We start from the raw sequence: 13375 nt of genomic DNA on the forward strand, positions 1-13375 counted from the left end.
TTATACAAGTAACGTTATACCGTATATCAAAGTCTCGATTCCTCATAGCAAAGGTATATCTCGCATTAAACTGTAATAATAAGCAAGTTCTCCAGCCTATTAAAGTATATATTGTCGACACCTTGATGGGAAGGTTAAGTTTCCCACTTATAAACAGACGATTTTCAAGATAAGCTTTATTCATTATCACAGTTAATTAACTGTGTTACACTCTGCATTAATTCCATCAGATAACGCAAAGTCCAAGCGACCGTCCAAAGCCAATTTGTATTGAAATGAGATTCAGCAGTGGCCGTAAAAATGCATTGTTCGTCTCTGGCGAAAAAATATCAATCTCTCATTCGATCCACTCGCTCTCGGTGCAGCTCGGCAGGAACGAAGAACGAATCCTCCGGTCGATCTGTTGCGCTACCCCGACACTTCCGCTCTCACGCAACTTCTCGCTTTAATTATCAATAATAAAGACTATGAATTCTGACGCGCCAGCGATTACGCGAGCAATGCACGAACCTCCGCAGTAATTGTAGCCTCGAACAATGGATTCTCGCTTGCTCACCTGAGATTTCATTCGGCGTTCACCTTCGAATCAACTTCGACTTCAGTCTCGAATTAATACGTAAACCGTGTGAACGGTTCTCCTCGGAGCACCCTGACACTCTGTGCGAAGTTCAGAGATAGACGAGACAAAAAGTTTTATACGTCACGGAAAATGAAGATGATTTTGAGAAATACAGGCGATTTTTGACATCAGGATCAGAAGTGAGACACGCACGCGCGTGTATAGGTAAAGCACGCGCAATTAAAGCGTCCCGTTAGTAGTTTGCGCACAGTGCATATCACTGTTCTCCATGTGGCTGCTGCATTCATGAATGAAAGCCGCGACGAGTGAGTCACGGGTAGGAAAGAATGCACCGGCAGATATTTCATAAAGCGAGAAACCGACTGGATGGATGCGAGCAATAATTTAGCGCTTTTTTTACCTCTCGCTTCTATTATTATCGTATACTTCCCCCACTCCTCTCTTTCCCTCTTGCTTTAAACCCTATATTCTCTTACCCTCTTCCGCCATTGTCTCGTGCCTTTAACCAGAATCTGTTTTAAAACCACGCGCGTTTCTTCGATTAAAATTTGAGTAAAGAAGCGAGCCATCAGCTGCTAATTTCTTTCGCGAGTAAGCTCGATGCTTATTGGATGGACGGAATAATTGGATGCGCGTGGAACGTGCACGCGGAGGCTGAAACGAAGCACGTCCGTCGCCAAGTCATTGCTCGTGTTTGGATTGGCGTGTGACCAGATCGTTTCAAACTTTGAAGGTAGATGATGGTGTGTCTAACGAATATTCAATTGTTGCTGCCAGTGAAGAATTATTTGTAGGGGTATGTGTTTTGCGCCAGATGGAGAAGACTAAATCAATTGTACAACTGTTTTCTTTTTACAAGCAAATGGAACATAAAAATAGAGAATCAATTATTGCTGTTTGGTAAAGAATTATTTGTTCAAATTTATTCTTACACGTGTTTGGGTATTGGACCAGAAATAAAAGAGTGAATGGATTTGATAAAGATTTTTTTTCCGAATGCACATATAACATTACCAATCAATTGTTGCCGCCATTGAAGAATTATTTTAAAATTGCACAATGCTCTATTTGCTTGATTATCGTGTGGACCAGATAAAAATAAATAAATCTACTTGATAAGAACTTTATTACTCTGTGTATGTGTGTGTGTGTGTGTGTGTGTAAGAACACACATTACGAATCTATTTGAAAATTGTAAAACGTTGCACCTGTATGGGTATTAGTCGAGACGTAAAATAAATAAATCCATTTGACAAGGATTTTATTTTGCAACGTTCGTGATATAATATGGCGAGAGGAGTGTCCAGTTTGATTGGAGATTTGTAGAAACTGTTGCTCGTTGTGCCAGATAAAACAGAGTACGAATCCGATCTTGCGACTAGACAAGTTAATCGGCTACGGAAGCACAATAAACTCTGGGATAATAAACGAAACGCCGTGCGTTAGTTTACCATAATAATGCCTTCAAGCATGGCAGATTTCGCGCTGTAGCGGCAGTCCGACTCACTCGGTTGGTTGGCTAAAAGCGAATAGAGAGTTATAAATAGTCGAATCCTCGTGTTCGTTGCCGCACCCGCACTCGAAGCGGCGTACCAGCGAATCTCCTTTGATTTTTCTTAGCGCACCAGAGCCGCGAGAGAGAGAGAGAGAGAGAGAGAGAAAGAGAGAGAGGGAGTATATACCGCGCGCGTGCACCAGATAACATTCCCGTGATAATGCCAACTAAACGCACGTTTCTCACTTCTATCCCTTCTATATATACAACAACATGATCGAAAAAAAATAAAGACACTATAAAATTCAATTGGTTATTTTGAGAAAATCAACACTATTTGTTGACACGGTAAGAATGACAGGTAAAAGGAGAAAAATTGAAAAGTCGAGTGGAAGAAACGGAAAACGGTGTTTTCCGACGTTGTTTTGTGGTATCGGAAGTGGTAGAGCGAGGGAGTGGGGATGGGGGGTTGAAGCAATGAAGCATAGCGTAATTATTTGAGGTCTGTAAGAAACGTCAGCGGTCTTAATAGTGAACCGCATTACTTGGCGTGAAAGCTGTCAGCATTGAGCGAACGAAAACAGGGTGCTGGCGTCGAGAAAGAACAACTTGTGGGAGAAATGGTAGCGAGGAGGAGAGGAGGCGGGGGGGGGGGTGGGTCTACACCCCGTGGTAGGGTTTTCGCGTGAGGGGATGGTTTAGGATCGCGGTGACAGGAGTGAGCAGCCGCAATGATTAATGGCTTAGCGCATTAACAGGCTATTGACAAACACGTTTCTCATCCGTGCAGTCTAACCCACCAATCTCGCTCGTGCTCCTTCTAGTAGTTTAAGAGTGGAGGGCGACGCACCATGGACACGGTTAGCTATCCCCCCTCTTGCCCCTCTTCACCCTACCTCAACCATTCCATCGTCGATGAAAGGAAGGAGTCGAAAAGGGAAGAAAGATCGGGAAGAAAAGAAGCTTGCCGAGCTTCCTTAAATGCGTCTGCGTCGTCGCAGTAGTCGTACATGCCGCTCCTTGGTTCTTCCTTGCCCACCTCGGTTCTCCAGACTCGCCAGAGAAAGAAACGCTCGGTCTTTTAACGCTTGGATCCTGCACAAAAACCCGTCTTACTATCAAAGCTTCTTCCTCCCTTTTTCTTCTTATTCAAAGCTCGCCTCTCTTTCTTTCTCGTCGATACCGTCAAATGCGTCCCGCGCAAATATATCCACTATCGAACTCTGTCAACCAACATCCTATTTCCTATACATAGTGTATACGGCACGATTTTAAAATAGCGAGGCTTCTTTTCAATTGGCCAATGAGCTATAGTCCAATTGGGCCTTTCAGGGAGAAACGTACAAATATTGCCTACTCACATCATTATCATGTCCTCGATATTTTTTTTTTTTTTTTTTTTTTTAAGTCAATGAGAGTCGGTGAAAATTGTACATAAAGAAGCCTGGCATCAATGCGATGAGGAAAATAGGATTGAAAAAAGGTAGGCAGGATAAACTGATAAAGGAATAATAACGAATCTGAAGCTGGAGAGCCATGGGCTGTGGAGAGAGATGTTTCGTGGAGAGGATTGGGGAGGGGGGATCGCGCTTGGAGAGTATATAGAAGCGTGCATGCTCGATTCATTGAGGAGATTCGACGAGCAAGCACGGATTGGCGGCTTTTGGTAGGGCAAGTCGGAGCAGGGAGCAGTCAAATGCCAGATATGTACCAACGTTTGAGTGTGAAACTGCATGTCCCCCACCTCAAATTGATATTTCATCAAAAACAACGATAAGTGCACGGTGATCGTCTTTCATTTATTGCACTTTTGTCGATCCACTCTTTTTTTCCACCATTGCAATATTTCAACCACGTATAGCTGCTACCAATATTGAATTCATCCCTCTCCCCTCTCAAGCTACCGAACGTGCATTTAATTCACGTCCCCTTGTACACGTTTTATCGACACGATTGAATGGTGAAAAATTGAAACAAAGTTTCGATAAAAATGAAACATTTCTTAGGATAGTGCACGGTAGGCGATCCTTGTCGTTGCAGCTCGATGCTACGGACGTGGAGAGGGGTATATATATATATTATATGTATATAGTATATACATGTATAATATATATGTATATAGGAGGAAAGGCGAGGGCGGCGCTGCTGGAGATGACGCGGAGGAAGGAAAAAGGGAACTGGAAGAGGATGTGGCTCAACTCGTTCGGCCCATTCACATCCCGATGAAAAGGCCGCGTCGAACAGACATCGTGAAAAGAGAAGAGAATTATTATGATTATTATTATTAACGTTTCTATAGAGGAATGATTTCCCCTTTTCCGTCTGTCTTCAACTTGCGCGGGATAAAGCTCGTGCCCGCTTGCGTTAGACAGGGAACTTTTCAGCAAAGCCAATAAGGTCGTATAGCAGCTAGCTAGGTAGCCCAGTCATTCTTCGGTCCAACTTTAATTGGCCATTTTGTTCCAACATTGGAGAAATTGCTCGGATGCTTTATGGCCGTTTTTCGAGGAGATTTGGTAAAGAAGGTCGCGCGAGAGAGCGTGAAACAAACGAGTCACAATGGTTCTGTTGTTCGAGGAGGCATGCACGACTAGAAGAGGATGAAATCAGTTGGAAGGAGGCTGTGAGTTGTAGAGACTGTCGAAGGTCATGGGAGGCTTGCACGTGTTGGGGCCGGCTGTCTGGCTCACTGGCTTCGTTCGAGCTGGACCACGACGATATAATACGGACACGCTATATACCTACATATAGTGGAATTCTTCCCCAGTTTGCAGGACTGGCGTTTTTCCTGGCATCGCCATTCAAAACACGTGGTTCGTATTAGCGGTATCGTCGAATAATGGGGCGCCGGTGGCTGTTGCTCGATCGCTGCTCGAGTGCTCGAGGACCGGCTCGAGTGACCAGCCTCAATTATTTCAACTACGAATCTCTCGCATGCACCATTTTCTGCCTGCATCGGATATAACGAGCTGTGGCAAACGTTGTTAAACCAATGAGATGCAAAGCTATTGGATATTTTTTCGCGTGTTATATATATATGTAGTTCATCAGGGTTCGTCATCGACTTTGATATCCTTGTTTCTGCTACATACTAACGACGAAGAGTGTGTGTGTGTGTGTGTGTGGACTGGTGTAGTTTGGCGAACGAGCTGATAATCGCGCGTTTGATCGGTTAGCAGTGCGGCACTATGTATATGCGTAGTGGAGGAAAAAAGAGGAGGGGGAGTGGTGCGAGTGCCTTTTCTTTCTGCTTGAAAATGCGGTAGGGGATGCCATACAAAGGGAGTCTTGTCGGGGTTCTACGGAGAAAGAAGTGGCGCGTGGGTGTGCGTACGATACACTTTGTAATTAGTGTACATGTAGCTCCATCTCTCGCTCTCTTTCTCTTCCTAACCCCCCCCCCCCCCCCACTCTCTCTCCTATACACACCAAGTCTCTCTGTGATCTCTTGAGGGCTACGCGGCTCCGTCCAGCCGCCCCACAGAACCTCTAGCTTTATTCTTCGATAAAGCGAGCAAAATATTATTCGGGACGCATAAATGAAAGTACAGTCCCCTCCCCTCCTAATACCTCAAAGTAATTTCATGTTTCTTTTGCCTCGGCAAATATGAATAGGCTTGGGAGATTCGTCAAGTCCCGCACTTACCAATGTAAATTAAGTTTATATATATATATGTATACCATTACTCTGCAGAATAATACCGTAATTCGATCAATTTGGATTTCCTTTTTAAAATTGGTCAAGTATGAGGCTTTTTTTACGATTGGTCTGCGAACGACGTACCGTGTAAACTCGGGAGAGGCACTCGAGATTCCAAGGCTGAAGCCACGTCGCCAGAGGACGAATGGTGGCAATTTGAATGGAGCATTATGAAGAAAACAGAAGAATTAAAGAGAGAAGAAAATAAGGTTTTGGTTTATGTAAGAAGCGGGCGTAGATAATGGTAGACGCGAGCGATATTTAGTCGAGTCGAGTCGAGTCGAGAGTGGAAGGTTAGTGGAATATCGGTAGCTATAGGCAGACGGACTATGGTAATTCTTCTGGTTGTTCGGTCAGCTTCCGCGTGTCAAGCAACGTCCATAATCGATATAGCGCGTACAGTTTACATATGTAGGTGTGCGTAATGCGTTACGCCGCAAGTAGCCCGTTGCACGGTGGCTCTAGAAGCTCAATGCTGCGTGTATGTACGTACAACGCCGGTGAAAACGCCGATGGGTAAGAGCTGTGACGCTACGGAATCACGGGCACGGACAGTCCTTACAGCCTTTGCCTCATTTGCTTAATAATAACAACGTCAATCTGTCGCGAGCACGATAATGCCGCTGCTCGATTCACATTTTTAACGCTCTTTGTCGGCTAGTCGATCTATTATCATGTAACTAGACTCCGAGTATCGACGCTACCACACACACACACACACACACACTACACTCTGACAGCTTGACAAATACATTCTCATCGGCCTTGTATCGTTTTAACAAATAACGCTTCAGCAGAATAGCCGTTCTTTCTCTTGTTCTTTCGTCCTGCTACAGCGACAAAAATCAAAATGCGTTACGCGCTTCATCGATGGTCACAGCCCTCTACCACTATTGTCTCTCAAATTTCCTGGTAGGATTTTTGTTTCTTTTTTGTTTTTTTCTTATGGTAGAGAGGTACGTGGGCAGGGGTTGCAAGGATCAGCCAGACTCGAAGGTCTTAATCGTCCTTGATCATTATACCGGAGTCATCGAGCCAGCTATGATCATCAAGCTGAAAGAAAAGACGATGGACGTAATAAATAAGTTGAGTTATTCCGGTCACGGGGTGCCAGGAAGAGGGTGCCGCCCTACCGACGCAGCATTTTAGGACTCCTGGACAGAGTCTTCTTCTCTATAATGTCATAAAAATAATCAGCTCTCCCCACCCTGCTCCCTTCTCACCCCCCCCCCCCCCCCCCCCCAATGAGCCCCGAGACCACTTTGATCTCTTTGCATTTGATTCTCGACCAGACTCTCGCTACGAGTCTTTGTGCGCGTGTCTTCGGCAGTTCTTTTTTCAAGCCGTTGCGAGGCGCAAGAACGGGACTAGCGGGAACGAGTGTATAAGAGGATACTGCGCAGGGGAGGAAGAAAAGCAAAAATATGGATTAGAAGCGTAAAACAAGGAGCGAGGAAAAATGCGAGGCATAAAGTTATTTCGCCGTCTCGAGCAGCTTTCGTTTCAGCTTTTAAAATAAAAAGTTAACGAGGAGAAATAGGAGGGGAGTAACGGCTACTTAGCTCAACTCTCCTGATGTAAGAAACGTTCATCAAACGTCGATTGACCATTTGGAAATTGAGAGCGCCACAAGTTCAACGGTAATTTCTGCCTCGTATCTTCACTGAAGGGCAATTTGCCTTCGTCGAGAGATTCCTACGGAATTTCGCCAGTCGATTGAAAAATGCACACAATTATCCGCAAGTATTTCTTTGAACGGACAGACGCGCAAATAAAATTCTCAATATCGTTACATCGAGGGGTGTCCACAAGATATTCATTTCCCTTCATTGCGAATGCGGGAATATAACAGTGACAAAAATCGAATAATAGTATTAATAATCGTAGAAAAAAATCCAAATTTTTTCTTGTAATAAATAAACTGTATAATAAATTAAGGAGATCCTTGAGATGTATAAAATTATTATATATATCACTGGAGTAAATCAATCAATATGAAAATGAATCTTCGGAGAGAATGGGGTTTTCGGTGAGATTCATAGTCTCTCTCTCTCTCTCTCTCTCTCTCGAGGCAAGAGAGATTTTTGTGAAAATTCAATGGGTCCCGCTACGCTGTTGGCCAATCTGTCATTCAAACTGAATATTTCTGCTTAATCGATCGCAACAAACGCAACGCCGGCGGACGGGCGTTTGCGCGTCTATAGATATCCATTGAATGCAGAGTATCGACTGCATGCTACGAGCCAATGAGAGGGTACCGTGCATAATGCATAGCTAGGATATATCGTACAGTCGCACGGTACAGCTAGCTCGCGCGAACCTACACAACCAAGCCAACTCATATACACGGAGGTACACAAATATATATATATATAGGAGCATAGAGGCGCAACTATGAGCGCGTTTTCGTCTCTGTCGACGTCGCGGTCTCTCCTCCCCCCCTCTAACCCCCTCTCCCTGTATTTCCCCTCCCACACCCCTTTCTCCACGCTGCAAAACCCGAGCTCTCACTCTCTCAGATTCTCTTCCCCCTCCTCTTGCTCTCTCCATGCGTATATGTATATATATATATATATATATATATCCTTCTCTCAATGTTTCTGTGTATTTACCTAATAATTATGATTACGACATAGCGGATCTGGCACATCGCGTTGCCCTGGCAACCGTCTCTAGTCTATTGATTAGAACTGTGTCCGGTGGTTTAATCAACGCGACATAAAATAATCACTCCGTGTTTATGCGTCTGATATGCTGCGTTCAGACTTTCGCTATTTCAATGGACTTTTAAGTTTTTCCCGTTTTTCTTATCAACGTGTCGCTCGCTGTACATTACATAGACGAGGATTGGCGAGGGTTTGAATCCTCTCGCTTATATAATACAAATATATGAACGATCGGTAAACGATAGCGCGCGGGTATGAAAAGAGGAGAGGAGATATAATGATAAATTCATCATGGAATAATGATGTTGATGAATACGAGGGGGCACAGGGAGCTGGTTGCAGGGCAAACAGGGTCGAGGTTTGCTGGGTCGAAGAACCGGGACGGTATACGGGGCAGGCTATGAAATATTCAGACGGAATCAATCCTGACTGGATGGTCCAGGTTGGACGAGGAAACTGTCGAGGAGAAATTCGGCTGGAGGGCGAGCGTTTCAAGAGTGAGAGGGGTGGAGGGGGTGGGGGGTGGCGCAAAGCGTAACGGAGGCTCGCTTAACCCTTGAGTTTGCGGCCGGGACTAAAGTAGTTATGTTTGTCCTTTGAGCTGATAGGAGAGCCGTTGCGGGCCAACCCGACTAATCCTTCGGGACTCGATCTATCCTGCTAATGGGCCCGTCCCTGTGCACCAACTACAGAGCAACTTCCATAACACAGTGCGCGCGAGCGAGTGTCGCGTTTTCCTCTAGCTATATCTACAGCAGTATATATGTACTACGTGTATATGTATATATATACATATAGGCAAAATTGCCCGTACCTTGGAGTATTCGGGAGTAAGTGCAGCCACGTCCATGCGTATTATCCGTAGCGAAGGTGTGTATACAGGTGCACGCGTCGCGGTCGGCTGCTAAACTTATTGTCGAAACCCATTACTCGTTATACTGTTGCTAGACCGGTATACCGAAAGCTTGATTTAACAATCCCGCTCATCGTCCGCAACGACGTATCGCTTCATTGATTAAGAAAAATTAATGTCGTTTTAAAACTTGAATCTGTATATATGTATATATGTACATTATACAGCTTTAGCCTAACGTGCAACGCAAGACCGGATTAAACGAATCGATTAAATTTTTCTCTCGATTCTAATATCAATAATTTTTGTTCATGGGGGAGGCGGTTGAAAATCCTGTTAAGAGCCTGTTGAGCAGGTGTTTGGATGAAATTGCGAATGATAAAAATTGAAACGGTAAATAAAGTCTGAGCCGTATTAGGAAGATGAATGATTGAAAAATGCATGAAGGAAGAGATAGGAAATTCTACCGGTTTTGCGATGAGCGTCTTGCCGGTTCGATTAAAGCACCGGGAAGTAACGGGCTCGAGACTAACGAACGTGTTACGTAAGGCAGGTGTAATCATCGTCTGACCGGAATCCTGTGTGCTGCTTTCGAGAATCGCCGAGACTATTCCGTTGCCAAATTGACGCGGACGACGCGCAGCGCGTACGTATACACAGCATCGCGTTAATTGCGATGCCGAAGGTCATTCGACTTCCCTCACCTATAATTAACGTTTCATTAATCGAGGCAGCGGCTGTGCATCAATAATGGAAAAAAATTCAGAGGCAGGATTAGGCGTGATAGAAATCCTCCCCCCCCCCCCCCCCTACGACCCCTCCTCTTCGACGCCCTTAGGCTGCGAAAGTACACAGGAGCGCATTGTAAGAAAGCAACAATGAATAGTGAGCAGCACATCCTCGTAACGGGAGTGTCAAGGCAATACCACCCGAGGGAAATGAGAGGGAGATATATATATGTACAGGATAGGATATAGGATGACGGGGTTACCACTGTATGGGGATAACGACGGAGAAACGGGAAACTCGAACTTGCAATGACCAAAGGCCATGCAATGACGAACCAAAAAAATCTGTATTATATATATGTGTAGCAACGGTGCTAATGAGTCTTTGCGAATGATTGATTCGCTACTTCTCTTCCCTCTCCTTTTTACTTTTCCTTTAATCTACTTCGCTTTCTATCCTTAGGCGTCTCTCTCGAGTCTTCCCCGTTTAGCGCAAGCCTTCCTCCTTAACCACTCGTGTACCACACGCTCACTTATACAGGGTGTGACAACATTTTTGCACTTTTATTCATATTATTAATTTGCATATCAACCGAATTAAAACCCTTCGAGTCCCGTTAAAATCGGTCCAGTGGTTACCGAGTAATCCACTTCGAAAAATCAATGGCTTTTTGTGACGTCACACTGTACAGGTGGCTTCTGTCAATTTTCGTAAAGATCTCGATTGGACTAGAAGAATTTTAAGAGAGAGAGATAGGGAGAAGTTTGTTGGTAACGGTTTCATCTAAATTGATGTGATCATTTAGTAGCAGCCTGTATATTTTTTTCGATTGAAATGTTGTACGTCGTGTAACGAGTAATTTTAGCTAATTGTATCGATTCAATCTTTATATATAAATTATACGATATTCCTTTGGATCCTTTCGCTAAAATGTATACCTATATATACATATAGTATACACTATATACTTGCGCCTAAGGGAGTCGGTGTAGTTTTGGCGGTGATAAAAGGCGGAGGGAAAAAAGGCCTGTCGAATCGGGAGAACGAGAGGTGGTTTATCGGATGATTTGGAAGGCTGATGCCGCCGTTTGGAGCGAATCTCTATTAACGAATATAAATGAGGAAGGAGCAGTTAACTGTGGATAAAACGTGTGGCAAGTTAGTGAATAGCTGACTCATTGCGAATGGTGGTTCCAGCTTACTCATTCAGCTTTTATTTATTACACGCTTATCTGGTGGTCGCGCTTCGATCAGTACCCTCTCGCGCGTCGTTTGCCTCTTTTAAGCACGCTTCTAGAGAATGGAAAATCTCTGAATAGAAATAGGCAACTAGCAGTACTCTCTCTCTCTCTCTCTCTCTCTCTCTCTCGTTTCATTGCTCGTCCTTCTTCCCCCCCCCCTCTTCTCTCTAACCGACCCGCTTCTGGAAAAAAAAAGGCTGAAATATTCGAGCGTTATCGAGATATTGTAGACCCGTCCCGTGGACGATGGATCACGCGCCACTAATAATATAATTCTGCATCGAGTGTCAGGCAATAAAGGTCTTTTTGTGCACCGCATGACGGAGTACCCTGCTGCTCCGTCCCATATCACTGCGATATATACAAATTTGACAGGATCTCTCGGACCTTGGACCTTGGCCACATCATTTACGTAATTGTTGTATACATATACGAGTATACACACAACTCGGATTTAACAAAATATTGTGAGAAAAATAGTTATGTATAAATATAGACGTACTCAGGACGCACGATTGTTTATTCAGGAAACGTACAACCGAAAAGCGTTCAGCGTCGCGCTGAACTTACTTACATGTTTATGCATTCGCAGTGCTCGATCGTGCGGCTATTTATTAAAACTCGGGGGTCTCCAGCGAAGAGTGATAAAGTTATGAGACGCGCGACGGTTGAATGAGAGTAGGATACGCGAGCGTGGAAGAGGCAAACTCTTTACTCCGGGGTGGAAAGCGACCGAGTGAACCGGGACGAAAGCGAGCAATCAAAGGGAATAATTCAGGAGGCGACCACATTGTTCCCGACTCCCCTATACTACTATCCCGTGGGATCGCGACTACCAGTTAGACACGCGCGACTCGATAATACCGCCTCGAAATTGCATGATACGCCAACGCGCAGCAAATTCGGCCCGTTCAAAGCGCTCTGCACTGTACCACCCATATTCCCCCAACTTTCTACAATTTCACGCAAATGCCATTACAAAAATGAAAGTGCATCCAGAATCCGTGTCTCTTCAAAGAAACAAACGTCCCAGCTTTATTCAACAATTTATTCCACTCTCTTCCTCCGACGCTCACCGACAAACGCAAAAACACGTGAATATAACAACGGTCTTCTATGTCCGCATTTTTATCCTGCAACGGAAGAGTATTTATTATTGTTTAAGCGGGAATTTAAACGTCTCGTATACGCGTTGGAAATATGCTTACGACGGGAAGACACCTCAGAGGAATCTCTCGGTGATTTGTTAAAGAAAGATAAAAAAAAAAAGACAGGAATAACAAAGTAACGACGCTGGACGATGATTTTTTATCGCGAATCTTCGCAGTTGGCAGTGAGAGGTGTTTTTATGAGAAACGCAGATGGAGCTCCGGTGACCGGTTGCAAGTGGCTCTCGATAGACGTAAATTAGAATGATAATGGTGGATAATGGCGAGGCGATTATGGCGCTGTGTCGATTGGCAGAAATGGCAGGGCTGACATCGGATTCCTAGCGCTCGAGGTATATTGTACACCTATATATATACATACATATATACGTATGTAAACGCGCAGCGAGATGACGAAGACTGTGGAGTGTTTGTGCTTTACCCTCGTAAGTACGATATTATATTATAATCCTGCCGGTGACTTTGGCGAAAAGCGTGAAGGGTGAGTAGCTGTAAAGAGGCGAGAATCTCTCGGTGAAAAAGAAAACGATAAAATAGAATGAGGTGGAGTGACGTGAGGTGGAGATTGAGGGGGTGGGAGGGGGTTAGGAGGGCGAGGGGTTAGCGGGGACTTGTCTGGAAGATTAGCACCTCGTATAAAAGTGCGGTAGGAATGGAATGGAACGGGAGAAAAGGCGAAAAGAACCGAGGCAGGCAGCTAGAATGAGAAAAGCGAGCTGCGCGAGAAGGGGGTGGTACAGCGATGAAGACTGTGGCTGGGGATGGTAGAGATCTGAGAAGCGGCGAAGGCCGCTCTTTTCCTTATAGAAGCCTCCCACACTCCCCCCTCCCTCCTCCGCCACCTCTCTCTCTCTCTCTCTCACCCCTCCCCCTGCACAGCGTAGGAGCAAAATTAGTTTTCAGAAATTTTTATGAAAGCCCTGAAAAGAAGCTGTAAGGTTC

Source organism: Prorops nasuta, unplaced genomic scaffold, assembly GCF_024137725.1.
Source record: "Prorops nasuta isolate Cenicafe-Biocafe unplaced genomic scaffold, Cenicafe_Pnas_1.2 PNAS00003, whole genome shotgun sequence".
In the NCBI taxonomy this organism is placed as follows: Eukaryota; Metazoa; Arthropoda; class Insecta; order Hymenoptera; family Bethylidae; genus Prorops; species Prorops nasuta.